Source organism: Eulemur rufifrons, chromosome 7 (assembly GCF_041146395.1).
Source record: "Eulemur rufifrons isolate Redbay chromosome 7, OSU_ERuf_1, whole genome shotgun sequence".
Taxonomy (NCBI): domain Eukaryota; kingdom Metazoa; phylum Chordata; class Mammalia; order Primates; family Lemuridae; genus Eulemur; species Eulemur rufifrons.
The window spans coordinates 76,800,573-76,817,841 of record NC_090989.1 but is presented as its reverse complement, the minus strand read 5'-3'; the positions used below and the strand labels follow the sequence as shown (position 1 = coordinate 76,817,841).

Genomic DNA, 17,269 nt, shown 5'->3' with positions numbered 1-17,269 from the left:
CTGTATGAGAGGGCTGGGAGGTGCTTGCTGTCTACTTTCTGTAGTTTGGGGCTATGGGGATGGGATGGGGCTGCACAGCCTTTGCTAGAGGACCTGGGCTCTGTACTTTTCTGAGATCCTATTAAAATGCCTGATTCCGGCACCTGTGCCATCCAGCTGGGAATGTATCCTACTCCTGTGTGCTGTCCCCTCCCAGCACATGTTCTGGAAGCTGTCAGGCCTGGCGGTTGTTCTTTACTCGCCCTGGTCCTACAGTGGAGTGTAGTGGCTTCTGTTTATGAGCACTTTCTCTTGACTTTTCTCCAAGCTGCCTTTTCACTCTTTCAGTCGGATTCTCTTCCAATGGGAACATGGGGTGGGCGATTACTGAAAGTTGTCAGGACATTGCCATTTCATCTAGTTCCCTCCACTCTACTTCTAGGGAAGCTAAGTATGAAACTATGGACCCTGTGGCACCACACCAGAACTTTCCACTTCTTTCTCTCATACCTTCTTTTCAACAGTTTAGGCTTAAGCTTGTAGCTCTTTCCTTGTTACTGTTGGTAGATTTTTTTTTTTTTTAATGTCATTTTGAAAGGATATTTTCAATAGATATAGAATTCTGGGTTGCCAGATACTCTCTTCCTCTCTTCCTCCCAAGTACTTTAGAGATGGTCCATTATCTTCTGATCTCCACAGTCCAGGGAGAATTCATCCGTGATTCAAGTCGCTCCTCTACGATACGATGCATCATTTTTTCCTCTGGCTGCTTTCAAAATTTTCTCCTTAATTCAGCTTCCAGCAGTTTGACTATGATACGCCATAAATGCCTTTATTCACATTTATGCTACCTGGGGCTCACTGAACTTGAATCTATGAATTTATACCTTTCAACATATTGGGGAACACTTAAGCCATTATTTCTTCAAATATTTTTTTCTGGCCTCATTCTCTCTTCCACTTTTGGAATTCAAAGTACATGTATGTAGATATTTTTATACTGTCCTGCAGGTTCCTGAGACCCTGTTCTTTTTTTTTAATGATTTTTGTTTCTTTCTTCAGATTGGACACTTTCTATTGATCCACAAATTCTTCTTTTTTAAACTGAGTCCATCCAGTGAATTTTTAATTTCCAATATTATGTTTTTTAGTTCTAGAATTTCCATTGGTTCTTTATTTTTATATAGTTTCTATTTCTTGTTTGAGATTTCCTGCATTTCATTTGTTGAGAGTATATTTCCCTTGACTTCATTGAGATGAGTTGTAATAGATGCTTGATAATCCTTATCTGCTAATTCCAACATTTAGATCATATTAGGGTTGGTCTCAGTTGATTTTTTTCCCTGTTAACCCTGGATCATACTTTCTGGTTCTTTGTATGGTACGTAATTTTGGACTATATTTTAGGCATTATAAATTTGATGTTATGGAGATTCCATATCCTATTATATTCATTATATTTCTCTGAGAGTGTTGATGTTTTGGAAGCAATTGACTTAGTTGGACTCAAACTGCAAAACTCTATCCTTCAGGCAGCAACTCACTTCTCAATTCATTTCCCCTGTCTTAGGCTGCTTTGAGCCTTACTTACGTATGTGTGGTTCAGGGATCTGACCAAACCTGATAGAGTTTGTACACAGAGTCTGAGTCTCTCTCACTTTGGCTCACTTTTTTCCAGTATCTCCCTACCCCTTGCTTTCCAGCATATTCTATCCAAGTTTTCACTGTCCCACACAGTGCCAACCTCAGCCTGTACTCAGGCTAAAAACTACAAAAATAGATAACTCATTACTTGCCATTTCATTTTTCCAAGGTTTGACTCCCCTCCAGATTCTGTGTGCTTTTATTTACTCTTTAGTGCTTCCAGGTTATTAGTTTTTCCTTTTGTTTTTTAAAAATTTTGTCCAGAGTTTATAGCTATTATCTGTGGGAGAGCAGAGTCTGGTAGATAGTGTTTTGTCCATACCCAAAGTGGAATTTGCTAGTAATTTTTTTTCTGTTGTTTTAACTTTTGCTGTTCACTGTGTTAAAAGTTGGTAGGAGAGGGAGATTCTGTAATCTAGAATCATTTTGCCATCTTTACCCAGAAGTGTTCTTGTGCAAATGTCTTATCCTCTCTGAGCCTCAGCTTTGTAATTTATAAAATGAGGGAAATAGTCGTTCCTTATGGACTTGTTGTAAAGGTTAAATAAGATAGTGCAGGTAAAGCTTTTCAGCACAGAGGTTGACAGTTAATAAGATTATTACCATTATCTTTGGTTTCAGTATCTCCTCTTTACATAGTGCCTGGTATGTAGTAAGAGATAAATAATGATTGTTGGATAAATGAATTGGATACATGAAAATGGAGAAGGAAGAGAATGGATTCAAGAAGTGGTGGAACTAACTACAGGAAACTGAGGAGCGGCTTCAAGCTGGCATTTCCTTGCTGGACCTGGGCATGTAGGAGACACACAGGCCTGTGGCCAGGGAGCTCTTGCCTCTGGCCAGGCTTCTGTTACACAAGGTGTTTTCCCTCGAATCTGTGTGGTGATTCATTACACAAGCTGCAGCACGAGGCCGGGCCTGCAGAGGTAGGTGTAGAGCTCTGCATCACTGCCTTGTATACTTCCCACATGGCACAGAGAAACTTTGGGGGAATTCTGGAGCCTGTGGGGGACTCCCTTGACTCATGAGCAGTGGAGAAAACACCTAGAGACTGCATTTGTGTGGAGCAATAGCGGAGACAGAATGGAGAGGGTGGGGGATGGGAGAGGCTCTCATTTTCCAGGCATAACAAGCTTGTAACACCCTGATTTCAGGGAGGAACCACTGCCTACACTGGAGGGCCAAAGTGTCAACCCTCAGCAGGTGGTTACATGCTTCAAAACCACAATGGTGTTTACCAGAGAACTAGCAGTGGCTGTGCTTCCACTCTCAGTACCTGCCAGGGTCACTCTGAGAGGAGTCATGTGAGCAAGGTCCTTGGGCCTGGGAGCCTTAACTTGATAAAAATACAAAACTTGAAAATAGTGTAACTAAACTGTACACCTAAAAATGGTTAAAATGGTAAATTTTATATTATGTATATTTTATCACAATAAAAAACAAAGAAAATTATTTAAAAATGCGTGCCCATTTTAGAGAATTTGAAAAATTTAGAAAGATTTAAGAGGAAGCAAAGTTACTTATATTCCTCTTTTCTAATATTTTGGTGTACCTATTTCCTTTCTTCCGTTTTGTATGTGAATGGATTTTTTTTTAACTTAATCGAGATTATACTGTCTATAATGTGGGGCTTTTTAAATAATTTAGCATTATAATCTGGGTATATTTGTCATTAAATATTGTTTTAAAATATTTTGGTAGATTCAAAGTAATTGATTTTATGAATTCATCAAATATTATTTAATTGTCTTAGTGGCTATTTAGGCAATTTATAATATTTTACTAATAAAATAACACTTCAATAAACATCTTGAACATAAGTCTATGTCTAAAAGATCTTCTGAAAGTGGAAACTTTTTTCTTCTCTTCTTTTTTTATCTTTCTCAGATCCTACACTTCTTTAAATGCCTGGCTTAGGTCTGGACTCTGCTAGGAAATCTACTCTGAGCACTTCACTTGCAAGAATCTCTTCCTTTTCTGACTCTAATTGCAATAATTCATTCATCAAATATCATTTGATGACATAACAAATATATATATGTTTATCAAATATTAATTTCTTCTCTAACGTGATAGCTTAGTTCAATAATTATGACTAAGTCTATTGAGTACTTACTCCGTGTTGGCATTTTTTAAAGCACTTTATGTGAATTATCTCATTTCATCTTTACACTACTATCCATGATTTACCTATAGGAAAACTGAAGCATAGAGAGGTTAGGTAATTAATCCAAGGTTGCTCAGAGCTATTCCTTGGGTGAGCTGGGATTTAATACCAGCCATTGTGGCTCCAGTGTCCATTAAGTGAATTAATAATTATACATACTACCTCAGCTAGACTACTCTAAGGAATGGAGTAGACAAAACAAATATACTTCTGTCCCATGGAAATATAAGGCAGCCTAAGCTGTCCTACTTAGCTCTGGATCATAAAGAGTCTTGAGCCACCTCCCTATGGCTGTCTGAGGATAACTCTTGCTTTTCTATCCTGTGAACTCTTGCAGGGCTGGGACTTTGTCTCCTCCTGACTTCTACCCTCCAAGCAGCACATAGTTACTCAAACTGATGGCCAGGAGGTAGCAGAAAGAGATCTGAGCACCTGGAGACTAGGTTTGGCTTCTGGCTCTGTCATTGTGAAACACAGGGAAGGTTTCTCTACCAGTCTGGTGTGTTTCCTCATGAGGAAAATGAGATAATCTTTGACATTCTAAGAATGTGGTAAGATCACCCAGTAATACCTTAGGTTTTCTCACTTGGTGATTAGCAACCATTAGTATAAGACCCTCCTGTGGCCTCGAGCTCTCTGATCTGGCCCGGAGCCTATAATTCCAGCTTAAACATGAGAAAGCTGTCTCCATGCTGCTTCTTTTTCAGTATTACCAAATGTGAGCATGAATCTTTTAGAGGCTAAAAAGCAGTGATAATTTTCTCACTGACACATGTCTGTTTCATAAAGTTGGCAATCACAATTACAATGTTTAATTTTGAATGGGATTAAAAGAAGAAAGAAGTAAAAGAAGGAGGAAGTGGAGGAGGAGGCTTTTTATGCAAAGACATAAACGTTTGGTTTTCCTGAATTGGTCCTAGGGTTAAAAAAGATGGTTGTTTATCCCTTTTTAATTGTGTTCACATCTAATAATTGTAATATCTTTTATTTTTTGGGAACCTATTTGATACCTGGCATGGCACATAATAGCATTATTGCTGATCCTTACTGTGATCCTTCAGGAAGTACAGTACTCCCATTTCATAGGTTCAGAGGGGGTAAAGGTCTTTCTCAAAGCTATCTGGTTAGTAAAAAGCAAGGCAGGAGTCTGATTCCATTCTGCTTCTGTCTCATGGAAGTATAAGACAACCTGAGCTGTCCTACTTAGCTCTGGATCATAAAGGGTCTTGGGCCATTTCCCTATGGCTGTCTGAAGCACCACCACGACCCAGAGTTTATTACTATCTCATTAGTTATTTAAGGAATGAACTGTGTCATCAATATGGCAAAGAGGCACACTGCAGAGTCATGGTCTTTTTGGAGTTTTATTAAAGAGAGGGAATCAGAGAGGGAAATGTCAATTAAGAGGAGCAAGTCTGTTTCCTACCGTGCAAGGAGCCAAGAGGGACACCTGCTTCTCTAGCTCTGTGATCCCAGGCCAAAATTTGGGGATGGCTAAGTGAGGAGAGATGGTTCTGGTTGGCTTCAATTTATAACTCTAAGTCTGATAAAGGATTTTCTCCCCTGATTTGAGGATTTATTTATATAGAATAAAGTGCATTTCTGTGAAACACCTAATGAGTATTTGAGAAGGTATTAAAAACCAAATTCCATTTAGTTATACACTGAATGAATGAAAAAAAAAAAAAGATATGGTCCCAAGAAATTCCACATGGGTCTATAGGACTTTCGAGAAGGAAAAGGTCATTGTGGATTCCAGGCTTCCTGGAGGAGTTTAGCATTGAACCAGACCTTAGAGGGTGGATTACATTCATGAGGGCAGAGAGAATGAAGGAGGCATTTCAGAGGAATGAAAAAGTACAAGCAAGTCCTGGGGGCAGAGACAGCGAGGAGACTGTCAGGTCATCCTCACATCACTTTGCTTCCAAGGAAAAACTAATGAGCATAGTGGTTTAAGGGTAACTTTGAAGTCATACACATCCTAGTTCAACTCCTAGCTCTGGCAATTACACGTCTTTGGCCAGTTATTCAAACTCCTTAAGCCCTAGTTATCTCATTTCCAAATGCGGTTAATGACACACACCTCACAGCGTCTTTATGAGGATTAAGTATCACAAGTTCAGTTCCTGGTTCAGTAATTTGAGGAAGTCATTATTATCTCTCAGATCATTCTGGAATATCCAGATCCTAATCTTCACCATGCTCTATTTCATTTCAGTAACAAGTAACTGAGAGTTACGATTTCTTCTAGCTCTTGAAATCTGTGAAGCAGTAAAACTACCTCAACTCTCTATGCCAAAAACAATGGGGTAAAGGAAATATACTATCATAGGTCCAGCTTCCCACAAAGCTATCTCAGATGAGTGACTTCCTTCTTATCCCCAGCAACAACAATAACATTCCACCAGGCTTCTGGTCATTCTCCACAATCTCCATTGACCGTTTACCACTTTACATGTTTTTCTTAGCACTTTGAAAAGACAGGCTGAAAACCCAGTCTAATGATCTTTGAGCTCTTGGAAAAGGCAGAAAATAACGAGCAGGTCCCAATTCCTCTCAGGGGCCTCATTATGAAAGATAGGCCACTGAAGTTTCTGCTTTTTCTCAAGCGTGTGTTTCTTTATATATTTTTCTGGGCTGCCCTCTGGCCCCTGATTAGCGTTTACAACAGAGTCAGAAGATGCTGGCTCTAGTCCAAACTCCGCCACTTATTAGCTAGTTGATCTTTGGCAGGCCATTGGAATTTCTAGACTTCAGTTGATTTATCTATAAAATAGGAATCAACTGAAAGTTGTATAGGGAAGTCACTTGTATGTGAATTGCAAGTCCTCTGAATGCATAGTGCATATTAAAATGGGTAGACTAATGAAGCTGGTGCACTGTGCCCCTTTCTCCCTAACCCGTCTACCAGATGAGTCCCAGATTCTACAATAAAATTCCTCTTCAATAGTTAATTCTGAATGTGGACTTAAGACCTTTGCATCTATTCTGGGCAAGAAAATGAGTTTCCTAGTATCTATCCTTCCTGTAAGTTTGAGAAAGACCTCACAGAGGAACTGGCCAAAGAGATGTGATAAGTGTTATCCTTTGCTCTCTAGAATTATAGTCCACTTGATGGGATGAAATCCCAAGCAGATTGGATACAACCTTTTTAATATAATCACATATATTTAACACAAGGGCTTGTATTCCCATTCCCCAAACGCACACGAATCTTTTGCCTGGGTGGGCCTGACCTGGAGTCCCTGTCTACTGGATGCAGTCATTCAGAGGCCTTTGGGTCATGGCCTTGTGGTGCTCTAAGCTCATTAGATTAGAGAAGTGCAGGCTCTTACTATCGGTACAGACTGCCTGCTTGCTGATTGAACTGGACAGTTGAGTGCCTTATGATATCACCAAGTAAGGCAGTAATGGATAAAGCGGCATTGTTCAGGGGCTGCTTCCTGCACTGCACCTTTTCAGCGCTCCCCAAATGCATGTCTGATTGTCCATACACTAGACCTCAGTAGGTTTCTAAACTCAGGTTTCTAATAGCAAGCTGTCAAAGGTTCTGCATTGCGCCCACACAAAGAAGGAGTGGAAAACTGATATGGTTTCCTAGGAGACATTTGAACTTTAGGAAATATCTGAATGATGGGGAAATGTGGCTTTTTCTAAAGGCTATTGCCCAGTTATTTGTGGTCAATTAACTACTGATGCCGATAATCAATGAGAATGTGCCTGAGGCTGCAGCCATGTCTCTGCTGTCCAAAGCTCACAGTTCCTTGGCAAACGGTTCCTCACTCAGGGCAGTACCAGGAGAGGGGCTGCCTTGGTCATGTCAGGCATCCTTAGTGGCTTTTTACTCTGTGGAGAAACTAGAAAGAGCCTTAGAGGTAACTTTCTGTCTGCAAACCCTGCAGATCAACATTGCCTGGGGAGCTTCTTAACAATTATGGATACCCAGGGTCCGACCCCAGAATCATTGAATCTTGGGGGGAGAACGAGAATTTATATTATGCATAATTTCTTCAGGTGATTCCAAAGGTCAACCAGGCTTGGAAAGAACTTATTTAGTCTAACTGCCCTTGTTTCATAAGGTAGTGAACTGAGAACCAGAGAGGGGAATGTCTTAGCTGAGGTCTGCAGGCTGGGTTGAGAGAGTTGGATGTAGAATGCAGGCCTGCTGACTCCTAAGGCTGGTGCACTGTGTTGTGTGACCTTTCTCATAAAATAACGCCTCTCCTTAGGGAGAGATGTGTAAAACGTGGGTAAAACACAATCAACAATGGTATAATCCTTTGAATTGAATGTCCAAGTCACCAGATTTTAGCACCGGTCATCAGATTACTGTAATTGTAACCAATACCTTGGTTAAGAATCCAGCTTCAGGCCAGGCAAGGTGGCTCATGCCTGTAATCCCAGGACTTTGGGAGCCCGGGGCAGGAGGATCACTAGAGGACAGGAGTTCGAGACCAGCCTGAGCAGCCGGTCAGTGAGACCCCATCTCTACAAACATTTAAGAAATTAGCTGGATGAGGTGGCATGTGCCTGTAGTCCCAGCTACTCAGGAGGCTGAGGCAGGAGAATTGCTTGAGCCTAGGAGTTTGAGATTACAGTGAGCTATGATGATGCTACTGCACTCTAGCCCTGGCAACAGGGTGAGACCTTGTCTCGAAAAAAAAAAAAAAGAAAAGAAAAAAACCCAGCTTCACCACTTATTACTTGTGTGATCCTGGTAAAATTACTTATCATCTAGTTTCCTCGTCTATAAAATATGAATAACAAAATTATGGTATCTACCTAATAGGGTTGCTGTGAGGGTTAAATGACACAGTGTTTGAACATGCTTAGTGTGGTGCCTGACATGTGCCAAGTACCCAATTAATGTTAGTTATTAGTTTTTGAGCATTCACTATGTGCCAGACACCATAGTAAGTGCTTTATGGGTGCCACCTCTAATGGTCACAACAATTCTCTGCAGTAGCCATTATTAATCAAACGTTACCCATGAAGGGATGAGGAAGGATTGACTGAGCTTGTGCCTTCTGTTGTATTGGCTATCTGAAATCAGGCATTTTGTGATCTCTGTCCACATAGGGATACACAGAAATATGTCATGGTGAAAATACCCTACTGGAGATAATGAATGTGACGTTTTTATAACTCTAAAGCTCCTTGACGGTGGAGCTTGTCCCTTGTTCATCTTGGTGTCCTCTGACCTAGCCTATACCCTCTCTTGGCTCCTTGAGCTCAATAAATGTTTATCAATGGGAATGATATATCATCTTGTCTAAAAAAGGAGTTTTTCTCCTGGCAAACTTATCCCGAATTTTCTTAATTCTGAATGCCTTATTTTGGTATTACAATCCTTTCACAATGAGACTTCCATTCACCTTTTTCTCCCCTCTTGCATACAGTAAATGGTTTATTGTAGGATTTATTTATAACAACCTTAATGTCCAGCTGGAGGGGAATGGTTGAATAATTTATGATGCACTCATATATAGCTAATAGCTACCACTTCCTCTGTGCTCACAATGCCAGGTATTGCTCTAAGCATTCTTCTTGTTACTAACTCGTTTAATCTTTAAAACAATTTTGAGGCAGATCCTATTATCCTCATTTACATGCAAGGAAACAGAGCCAGAGAGGTTAAGTAATTTGCCCATGGGTCACACAGCTAGGAGGTAGCAGAGTCAGGATTCAAACTCAGGCAACCTGACTCAAGAGTCAGTACTCTCAGATACTAAACTAAACTGTCTCTTGTATAGCCAACGATTGGTGCAATAAACTACTAATAATTTGATGAAGAATGTTTGCCTCGCATCTAACTAGGGCTAAAGTGAATGAATACACATATTGTTAAATACATGTAGGAAATGCTTATGACATACTCTAAATGGGAGAGAAAAGCAGGGTATCACTATAAATACATTGTAATCTTAACTATACTATAGAAAGTTAAGGAAAAATGCACAGAAAATAACTGGAGGAAAATAGGCCAAAAGGTTAATTCTGCTTGTGGCTGATGGGCTGAATTTTTTCCCCTTGCTTCTTTAATCTTGTCTGACTTTTCTAAATTTTCTAAAGCAAATGATACCTGTAAAATCAGGAAAGAAAAGACTTTTAAAATTGATTTTTAAAATCACGAAACCTTACAGAGGCAGGTTTGGGACAAATCACTAACAGGCATTAAATACTGATCACTCCCCCTCCACCCGACCCTTGCCCCCAAACATTTGTTAATTGCAAAGAAGTTTCATTGACCCTCATACCCTCCTGCACAAAGCCTTGATCACTACTACAGGTTATTCTGACTGTCATCCTTGGATCATAAATACACAGGAGGCAGCTTCCACTTCGGTTCCGAAAGAAGTCTCCTGGGAGAAGCCAATTTCCTGAATCTTTTTGAGATAATTTATTACAAGCATCTCTGCTTCTTCAGAGTCCTCAAGCTTTTGTATTTCCTGCCATTGCCGATGCATCTGGTCTCCTGGGCATAGTTTATGAGTCCGGCCCCAGGGCAGCAGAGCAGCAGTTTTTGTGCCTTCAGCCTGTCACAGTTTGATGGGCTAGTCCAGCCTTTTGCAGCCTGGGGCCTAGATGTAGTATGAAGGAAAAAGGTCTTGGTTTCAAGGCCCAGCTTAGCACTTACTAGCAGACTTGAAGCAACTCACTTTGCTTCTGAGCCTCAGTTTTCTTATCTGTAAATGGGGATGATAAAGAGACATCCCTTCCTCACAGGTGATTGTGAGTCTGCAAAGGGCTCAAGTGGGATGATATATAGGCAAGCCTATATATGTGAATTGTCCTTATTTTCTGGTAGCTTCCCACTGTCTTTTTCACACTTTTTAGAGACACCGAGAGAGGCTAATTTCTTTTTCTACAAGAGTAAAATTAAGGAAGACATCCAGAGGAAAGGATCTGGAAGTTGGGGGAGGATGAGGGTGGTTGAGCAAGGAGGTGTAGAAATCTGGTAGGTTGCCTTAAGGGAGTAGAACTTTGGAGAAAGGGATGTTGTAAGCAGATATCTCTAGAAGTCTTGCCTTATGATATTTGATGTAACACCATTTTGTCTTAAGAAATCTTTTTTTTTAATTTCAAAATTTTACAAGGGTACAAATGTTTAGGTTGCATATATTGCCTTTGCACTCCTGAGTCAGAGCTACAAATGTGCCCATCCCAGACAGTGCACACCCCACCCGTTAGGTGTGAATATACCCCATCCTCTCCTCCCCTCTCCCTCCTGCCCGACACCCGATGAATGTTACTTCCGTATGTGCACATAAGTGTTGATCAGTTAGTACCAATTTGATAGTGAGTACATATGGTGCTTGTTTCTCCATTCTTGTGATACTTTGCTAAGAAGAATGGACTCCACCATCATCCAGAATAATACAAAGAGGTGTTAGTTCACCATTGTTTTTTGTGGCTAAGTATACCCTGTGGTATACATATACCACATTTTATTAATCCACTCATGTATTAAAGGGCACTTGGGTTGTTTCCACATCTTTGCAATTGTGAATTGTGTTGCTATAAACATTCAAGTGCAAATGTCTTTATTATAGAGTGACTTTTTTCCCTTTGGGTAGATAGCCAGTAGTGGGATTGCTGGATCAAATGGTAGTTCTACTTTTTGTTCTTTGAGTTATCTCCATATTGCTTTCCATAGAGGTTGTACTAGTTTGCAGTCCCACCAGCAGTATATGAGTGTTCCTATCTCTCTGCATCCATGCCAGCATTAGTTGTTTTGGGACTTTTTGGTAAAAGCCATTCTCACTGGAGTTAAGTGATAGCTCATTGTGGTTTTGATTTGCGTTTCCCCGATGATTAGAAATGTTGAGCATTTTTCATATGTTTCTTGGCTATTAGTCTATCTTCTTTTGAAAAGTTTCTGTTCATGTCCTTTGCCCATTATTTAATGGGGTTATTTGATTTTTTTCTTACAGATTTTCCTGCATTCTATATAGATTCTAGTTGGATGTATAGCATGCAAATATTTTCTCTCATTCTATAGGTTGTCTATTGGTGCTAGTGATAGTTTCTCTGGCTATGCAGAAGCTTTTTTAATTTGATCAAGTCCCATTTATCTTAACAAATCTTTAGTAATGTTTTTGGAGTCATATTTATAGTTATCCTCTGGTTTCCCTCCCCTATGCACTAGTATCATGCTAAGATTGGCCTTAAGACAAGAACAGGGAGAGTAACTCAAGATGACTTAGGTACACCAGGGTTCTAAGAATAATTCCGCCTCCCCCAAGTGAGGATTAAATAAGAACATTCACATAAATTGCCTTGCACATAGCAGATGTTCAGTACATGGTAGTTATTATTATAAACTGAAATATTAATATTTTGCTAAAACATCCATGATTTGAGAAGGGAGACTCGGTTTCTCTTTGTATCTCCCTAGGCACCTAGGATGGGCTGGACACAGAAGTTAATTGGGTGAAGTGTAGTCCAACTACTCATGTATCCACATGATATGTCGGTTTCTCTGACCTATCCTGATGACACCAGGTCGATACTCCATTTTGAGGTTCTGGAGCCAGCAGGTCACTGCTTGCTGTACTAGGGGCTGTGGGGCCAGCCATCTCCCTGTCTTGTGGCTGTGGTTCTCCCAAGAGACCTGTTCCTAGTTTCCAGCCTCTGCCTTCTAAGTGTTCTTCTTCAGTGCCCGCATGCCACGCTGCACTGGCCTGATGTGCAGGTCTGCTTTATAGCAATCAGCAGGAGCTGCCCTGGGTGCTTAAATTAGAAATGCTGTTTTTTCTTTTCTATTTCCTAACTTGGGTTCTAGTTGTGTCTATCTTCATCCTTAAAGCTGGCAGCACTGAAGGCCTATGTAGGGGCCTTAGGCAGACCACAGACCACAGCTCCTTTTCCTTTAGGCCCCTGAGCCTATCCTTAGATTGGACAGTATGTGCTGAAGGCATGCAGAGGAGAACTGGGAGGTGCATTGAAGGATATTGATGAGCCTCTGCAGTGGGGTGGAGAAGAAGGCTTTGAGAGCGTTTTCAACCTCCTGCTGCCTCTTTTCTCCCCCCACAAGACTGTAATAACACCACCTCCTATGTAAGAGTGCTGTGCAAATGCTGTTTTCAGGTGGACTGTTGTAAATGAACATTATAAAGTAGGGTATTATTTGTATTAGTCAGTAAAGTGCCTACAATGATGACTGAGAAAGGCATTACCTAAAATATTGTGCATTGGCCAAGGTTGAGGTCGGGGTTGGGGGAAGAATGGGTGATGTCTTTACTCTGGGCTGCTATAACAAAAATACCATAAATTGGGTGGCTTATAAACAATAGGAATTTACTGCTTACAGTTCTGAAGGCTGGTAAGTCCAAGATCAAGATGACAGCAGAAATTTGGTGTTTGGTGGAGGCTGATTGCTCTCTGCTTTGTAAGTTACTATCTTCTACCTGCATCTTCTCATGGTAGAAGGGGCTAACTAGCTCTCTGGGGTCTCTTTTATAAGGGCACTAGTTCCACCCCTGAGGGCTTTGCCTTCATAACCTAATCACCTTCCCAAAGGCCATATCTCCTAATACCATCACCTTAGGGGTAGGATTTCAATGTATAAATTTGGGGAGCACACAAATATGCAGACCATAGCAGGGTGGTGGGGGTGGAGGTCCCAGAACTGAGATAGTGTCCAGAGGGAAAGTAGGTATCTGTATGTACTTCCAACGAAAACAACCAATCCAGGCAGGGACCCTGGAGGCAATGGTTGGGGAAGCCTCACAAATAGGCTGGGGAGGATAAAAGTGTCCCTTAACTAATGGCCTAGGCTCCTCTTTCTCATTTATAGGTCAGAAAGCCCCAAATGATGAGAGAAAACCTTGACGGAAGCCACTCCACAGTGGCTCCCACCCTGAAATTTTGCCAGGAGCACCTCTACTTGCCCACTCATCTGCCTCGGAGTCCCAGGAACTTCTTGGGCTTGACATATCATTTGCGGTTATCTCAGTCCTGCAAGCCAAGAATCCAGAGTGAGCCTCTTCCCTTGATTTCTCCATAATGTGGTTGGAGTTCTTCTGGAAAAGAGAACTATGGAGTGGAGACTGGACAACCTTTTGAAAGAGCCTCTCTTCTAAATTTTTGTTTTTAGTTCATAAATAGTGTTGACATAAAAGTGATGATGAAGGAAAAGATTAAGGCTTTCAATGAATGTGGAAGAGGCTTCAATTTCTGGCTTCTCTACTTTCTAGGTGACCTCAATTTCCTCATCTATAAAATGAGAATAAGACCACTACCTATCTTATGACAAGGAGAGACAATATAATAAAGTGATTTTGCTCCCTAAATGGTAGCTATTATTCAGATGACCTTTTTTATTCCCTTTGTCACTGACACAGTTCAGGCTCTTATTATATCTCCACTGATGTCAGCTTCCAAGCTAGTCTCCTGGCTTGTGTTCTCTGCTCCTGTCATCCATTTTCCAGTATGGTGCCAGAGGAATCAGTGCAAAACACAAAGATGTCACGTCACTGTACAAAATCTTTTCATAGCTTCCATTTTCTTTTTTCAGAATAAGGCCTAAAATCTTCAATGTAGCATCTTTCCAGAAATAGTCTTCTGAGCTTGTCTGTTTCCATTCATTTCCTCATACGTACATTGTACTGTTAGGAACCCCTTCTATATAGCAGGGACTAAGCTAAATGCTTCACATCAGTCATTTCACACGATCCCGAAAACAATGCTATCCTTAATATCTTCATTTTACAGAAGAGGAAAGGGAGGCTCATAGGCTGTGGAACTCACCCAAGAAGGCACCGCTAGTTGGTCCCAGAGATTTAAATTCATTCTGTTTGGCTTCCTCTTCAGTTGTGGCTCTTTGTGCTGAGCTGTAACGCCTTGGACCACAGAGGAAGGTTAGCAGTCACAGCAGGGGAAGCAAGGCTCAGGGGAGGGAGGAAGCAGTGTTTGAAAGGAAGAAAGGTGGTGGGGATGGGAAGTGGGTGCAACCTCCCCTTCCCCAGGTCGGTGGTGGGGAGTGGCCACCTCACTTGGACAGAGAGAAGCCTGGGCTTGGGCTTTAAGCCCTCTAAGTGGGCACAGGACCTCGAGAAGACCCACACTACCTTCCACTGTCCGCATCCTCCCCTACCCCCTTCCCTCCCAGCACAGAGCCTAGCGGGTGGGCACTAAGTACACATCTGGGACACGATTATTGCCTCTGCTGGCCGTATCTCCTCTAGGGTTACGGGAGACTGGAGTGGTTGCCTTGAAGGTCCCCTTCAGCCCTCCTGTAGGCGGTTTTCTGTCTTGGGAAGTGGCCTCGGGGCCAGCAGGGATGGTCAGAATGCTGTTTGCTCTACAAACGGTCCCCTCCTTCCTTTCCCAGCTGCCCCACCTAAGTCGGGGCGAAAGGAGGGGACCTGGCTCCCTTCGCCACCCCCTCTGAGGCCTCCGTTTGCCCGCCTGCCAGCCTGCAGCTTGGTGTGAAAGCCGCCTTGCGCAAGGGGCTCGAGGACACGCCTTCCCCTCTGTATTTGCCCTTAGAGAGAACCCAGTACGTGCCACGCCCAGTATTAGGAGCCTAATGCCAAACCTTGTGAAATGGATTTTGTTCTTTCCTATTCTACATAAGAACACGAGTATTCAGAGAAGTTAAGTGACTCGCTCAGGGTCACGCAGTCAGCCGGTGGCAGAGCCAGGATGTATAGGGCCCTCTCGTTAAGATCAAAGCCGGGCAGTGCTGGATTCACCCCTCCCGGACGTGCCGGAAGAAGCGTTTAGGGGTCCTAGTCCTGCCGCATGGCTCCTCCCCCTCGGTCTTAGGTCCGCCCCCCTCGAGGGGAGGCAGGGTCGCAGCCTCACGCGGTGCCCTGACCAGGCACTCTTAGCCCCGAGCCGGTTCGCTAGTAACCTCAGGAGGGCCAGGCCGGTTTGGGTCGCCGGGGCGCCAGGGGACCGACCTAGTCTTCGCAAGTCTATTTGCATACGAAGACTGCTCGCTTCCTCTTCGCCCCTCTGTCGCGCTCTTCTTCCCTCCTTCTCCCGTCCCCTGCGCCCGTCATCCCCTGTCCCCCGCTCCTTCTCATCGACCCCTCCTCTGGGACTCCCTTGTGGGGCTTCCAGCTCCCGGGCTCTCCTGCCCCTGCCGAGCGCGGTTTCTGGAGGCACCCGGGGGAGGGGAGTCCTGGGCAGGGCCGGGCTGGGAAGGACGCCTGGGGAACTGCCTGGCGCTAACAAAGGGAGCCGGCTGCCGGCCGGCGTGGGCTCGGAGCGGGCGGAGCAGCCACAGCCTCCGCGGCCGAGAGCGCAGCGAGTGAGTAGGGGCTGCGGAGGGCGGCGGCGCGGCCCGGGCCCCCGGGAGGAGTGATGCTGAGGGGCTCAGGAGGAGAGCAGAGCGGCGGGCCCGTGGCGCGCCTGGGGCGCAGGGAATCTGTATCCAGCGCAGGCTCAGCCGCCTTTCCCGCGGGGCCAGCTGCCTTTTGGCCCCGGGTGTCTGTGTATTTGACCGGTCGGAGTGGCCGCCCAGCCTTCTCCCCAGCTCAGCGAGCCTGCGGACCCACAACAAACTCACGTGCGCCTGACCCTGGGGATCCTCGCTTTCTCCACGGCACCATCAGTTTTCGGGAGGGAACGCCTTGCAGAGGCGGGGTTCCTTCAGATCTCACCCACTGGGTTTAGAGGTCGAGAAACTGAGTCCCGCAGCGGGGGAGGAGGCACAGGCACAATAACAAACGCAAGTGCGCCCTTGTCCTGAGATCTGGGCGCACCGCAAACCATTTGGAACCTCCTTGAGGTGCCGGGCCATTGTCTTAGCCTCGGGGAAGGGAGCGGCGCTGGAGCCGCCACTTGCTGGAGGAGGGCGAGAGAGACATTTAAAAGGTACCGCTTAGGCATCAAACTAACTGCCAGACTTAAAAAGGGAAACCAAACAAGAAAGCAGCTACAAAAGTGTTAACCCAGGACGAGAGTCTGTCCCCGGCCGTGGCGTATTCCTTGGGGTGAAGTGGACCACCCCTAATCTCCACCTCACAGAGGTTTCTTAGAGATGTAGGTTGAATTGAGGGTCTCTGGGTCCCCCTCAATAAAAAGGACGTGCCTGGCGCACTATTGTCCCCGCACGCCCGCGACTAGCTGTGTTGGGAGAATGCGGGCTCCTCCTCAGCCTGCAGAAAGAACAGTCCAATTAAAACATCGCCCAGCGCGGTCTTGGGTTTCGCTTGCGCTTTGCCTGGTCTGTCCCTGCGCCGCCTAGACACCCGGGTGTCACTTCCCTTTTTGGCTTGTTTATACAAGCAAGGACAGCCGAGGCCTCTTGTTCTAGCTGGGGACATACTATTTTCAGTTCTGAGTTTATTTGAAAGAAATTCAGAGGTCCGGAAAGAGAGGTCTGTTGTTTGTTTTGCTTTTTCTTTGCTAATATATGCTCAGCTCAGCTTTGCAAATTTTACTTAATCAGACCTGGTCTGCAGTAGTGAGATGGTTTGGAGATGACTTGGCTTCTAGGCGATGGTGTTGGTGCAGGAGTGA

General features: G+C 43.7%; 1 protein-coding gene across 2 annotated transcripts in view; it reads left to right on the top strand.

The window, feature by feature from the left end:
- Positions 1-15,974: 15,974 nt before the first annotated feature.
- The window catches only part of ST6GAL1 (ST6 beta-galactoside alpha-2,6-sialyltransferase 1), a 125,799-nt gene continuing 124,504 nt past the window's right edge, over positions 15,975-17,269 (top strand). Inside the window, exon 1 of one of the 2 annotated variants that reach the window (XM_069475209.1) lies at positions 15,975-16,055. The gene's annotated coding sequence lies outside the window, so the exon portion shown is untranslated. The remainder of the gene's footprint in view (positions 16,056-17,269) is intronic. The other variant, XM_069475208.1, reaches the window with a different exon arrangement.